Here is a 4,195-nt window from a genome sequence, read left to right as displayed (position 1 = left end):
ATATATTATATATATTTAAACGATATTTCATGTGAATTTTTTGTTTGTGCTATCAATTTTTTTATACTGTTTTCCAGGCAAATTTATCATAGTAAATAATCAATAAATCGGGACTACAAAGTCGCGCACAGAACTGAACTACTTATATCTACACAAATATTTAAACTAAAGCAATTCCACTTTGTTTATTTATTACTAGCTAAATACATGTTCTTCGAACTATTTATAGATAATTAGGAAGCTATAAATATTGACCTTCACAATAACACATCATAACATACTTATTTCCAATTTCAATGGCACAAAGACTTTCAATTTCAAAAATGTGGCCTCAGCAGCTGAGACAAGAGATCGATAATTTTAATTCCACTTTTTGCTTGTTTTGCCATATTGTAACATTTTTAAGCGAATGGAATGTATGATGCATGCTATGATCCGTCATTACAGTGGCCACTGTCTTTATCTTCCTCTCACTATGTTCCTGGAGGAACTTGGTTTGATTCCTGCTGACAGCAAACGAACATTTTTTCTAGCACATTTCGCCATTGCCCATGTTACTTTTGTGACTAAATACTTAGCTGACTTAGCTTTAGACTAAATTGAGCATATGCTGTTTCTATATTGAATAGAGGAGTTTTTTTTTAATTCGATTACAGTTGCTTCGGAGCTAATTTGACACATTTTTGCTCACTTTTGAGAATGCCCTTAATGAGTGAGAATATTAATTTTTCAATAGAAAAAATCTAATTTTATTGGAATATTAAAACAAGTACAGCAATACTCTTAATCTGACTACGATGTTTTGAGTACTAAAACACACATTTTTAAAGATCATTTCCATCCTTGGTTGCTCTAATGCGAATAATAATGGATAATTGAGTACTAAAAAATACTTTGCGAAAATGCTCTTAAGTTTGGATCAAAAACTCAGCAAAATACAGTACTTTTATTTATTTCGAAATGCACGGACAGTTAAATTGATTTAGTTCATTTCCTATGAACTTGTATTAACTTGCATGAACTTGTATTGAACGTACTAAAATTTCCTATATAATTTTGCATTTTGTCTCTCAATCTTTGGAAAAAAAATCACACCTAACTAACGAATCAGATCAAACTAAACGTGATAGAACAACACGAAAAGTTCAGTTTTTGTATGATTATATATGCACAAAATAGAAAAAAAATGACTGACTTTTATGACACATCATCTAGGAATCTAGTTTTTTTTAAATATGCTAAAGAGAGTATGCTATTTTAGGTTTAAGTTTATCATAGTTTTACTATTTATACTAGTTTAGAATTAATGGAGCAAAATTGCGAGATGTTAGATTTTAGTTAATAGAATTTTTCCATGTAATCTCATTCACAGCCCTCTTAAATTGCTTTGAAAAAATTTAATTTACTACTTGTGTTCTGCAGAGTTTTTTTGAGACACGGAATGAAAGCTCTAAATTTTCAATTTTAGTTTTAAAATGCAGACCTGGACACAAAAGCTTTCTTTTAATTTTTCTTTGTTATTGTTTTTTTTTTCGACAAAAGTCACCTAAGATAAGATATTCTTTTCTATTAAGTTTAATATAGTCTCTTAAGTAAATAAAACAACATTCCAAGAAAATGAAATTATTTTCTTACTTCCGTTGTTCCACGACTTAAAACAACTCTGTGTAGAAGTCACGTTGTACTTATTTACTCAAAGAACAATTAATTTCCTTTCGCGAAAACGCCAACTTTACATTTTACGCTCTCTACGAAAATTCCATTTGCGGCTTTTCATTTTCAAAGTTAGCTCCACAGAAAGAAAATAGAAATTCCACCTTTTCCTTTTATACACATTAAATGTATTTCTTTTCATTTATTTAGTTCTGTAAACATTTCATGCCTTTATGCAAACTTTTTTTTAACTTATTCGCGCATTGTTGAGAAAGCTGTTTCAGTGTGGCTTTGTGATTCATTTTATCCATTTTTAGTTTAAATTGGTTATAAGAATGAAGAATGATGATAGTTTTTATTCAGTTAATATAGATTATATTTTTTTGCATGTTTCTATCTGTTAGGTGCAGAAATATAAATACATTAATTTCAATACTTCCACAAAAGCAATCCGAAGTGTCTTTCATGATATTACTCTGAAACTTTATTTATGAATATACTATAGTGAAATACACTGGCTTTGGAGCATTGGGAAATACATAAAATCCGAATACACTTCTAAACATTTATCATTCTCTAAGTTTGTGAAAATTCGATGACGCAATTGAAATATTTTTATAGAACATGTTTCCTTAAAAATACTTATTAATAAAAGGGTAACTTCTAAGGGTTGAATTCAACTATATCATGTCTGAGTCAATAAATCAAAAGACGATAAACAAGATGAAAGTGACAAAAGCATGACATGGCAAAGAAACTTAATCTATGTATTATTTTCTTAAGTTTTAGAACATAATATTTACTATCTATTCGAATGCATACAATAATTATTCAATTATTATTTCTAAAAAAAACTTTTAAATGACTAGAAAGTCTCTTCTTTCTTATGCGAATCTTTTTTTTTTTTTGCTTTTACAACTTTCATCATTTTTGACAGTTGAATGACACAAATCATACCGAAGTATCAAAAATCATGGAACACCTGAGAATATGACGTAAGCAATCTTCTTAACCAATGAAGTGCTGAAACTTAAAGTTGCATAGACTAAAGAATACACAGAGGGAAAAAGTCTAGCGTCCATAGGCATAATGTAAACCAGTCACCCAAGGTTATGTACGGTTCACGTGTTTAAAGGAAAAAACAACATTTAGGGGCACAATATTCTGATTAGAGGTTCTTGGAGCGGGTTCGCACCCCACTCTCCTCCCAACAACTACTGGGGTTGGGGTGAAGAAAAGAAGTGCTTCTTTTTTGTTTATAGTTAGTTTGTTCTACATTTTTACACTATTACTAAACAGCACTGTACTATTAATTAGGGTATTTCGTTGAAAGTATATTTGTATCATCCATATTGTTTATATCTGCTAACACATTTTGACAAAGAAAGATAGAATAAAATGGCCGTTGGCGGGAGGCTTACCCAACCAATAAGGCAGAATTGTCGAGCAACCGGTTCGCTGGTGACGTATCCCTTGTCTCTTTAATTCTTATGAGCATGCACTGAATCAATGCTTAGCTAAATCTGAATACATATAATGCTTAGCTAATCTGAATACATATAATTCTTAGCTAATCTGAATACATATAATGCTCAGCTAATCTGAATACATTTAATGCTTAGCTGTATCTGAAAATGTTGCCCACCATGTAAGTTATTTTTTTGGTATAACGTTCTTCACTGAGAAGTTCTCCAAGTTAGTAACGTATTTGAACAGCTAGACTTATTCTACATTTTACATTCTTTGCATAGACTACTCAAACTCTCGGAATCCCTGTGAACAAAAGGCGATTACAATTTCAATATTGCTGTAGGTGCTAAGTTTAAGATGAAGCAAACTTTTCATTCATGACCAAAATGTATTGGACTAAGTTAAGATCTGGTGATCTAGATTTTCAAATCTTTTTCCGTAATCACCCATAAATGTCTTCAAATCAATCACGGACAAAATAGGCACGATGATAAGTCACATTGTCATCTAATAAAATTTTTATTGTGTTTAAACATGAAGTTCTTAATAGGCAGCAGATTGTCTATATGAAGCTAATGATAAATATAATGATATGATGATTGGTTCACTGCCTCAAAATGACCAACCCCATTCAGCGAGAAAATAGTCTACACAATAACAACTATGCCTATTGTTAACAATTTATATCAATGGCTTTCTGGAGTCTGTGCCATATTCTAACCGTTCCACCAGATACTGATGACCTGACCAATTGATGCAATTCTAATCATATGTGGTCTAATGTTTATGTATTTGCGACCAATCGATGAAGAAATGTTAATGTAGACGCTCGAGTCAATTACTAATCCCTGTAAGCTCTTAAGTATTGCTGATATATCACTATAAATCAAAATTTGATTGCATTGTTTGTCATATTCTCCAGATTTTTCCTGTTAGTTCTTGTAATTTTGTTTGTTCATTAACATTCACAACTCTAAACTGAAAACATCACTGATATCAATCAATAGACAAACGTTGTTTTAGGGAACCGTAACGAGTGGCCACTGCGTTTCTCACATTAAAATATGTATTC

The sequence above is a fragment of the Parasteatoda tepidariorum genome, chromosome 5 (genome assembly GCF_043381705.1).
Source record: "Parasteatoda tepidariorum isolate YZ-2023 chromosome 5, CAS_Ptep_4.0, whole genome shotgun sequence".
Taxonomy (NCBI): domain Eukaryota; kingdom Metazoa; phylum Arthropoda; class Arachnida; order Araneae; family Theridiidae; genus Parasteatoda; species Parasteatoda tepidariorum.
This window is presented reverse-complemented; position numbering follows the sequence as displayed.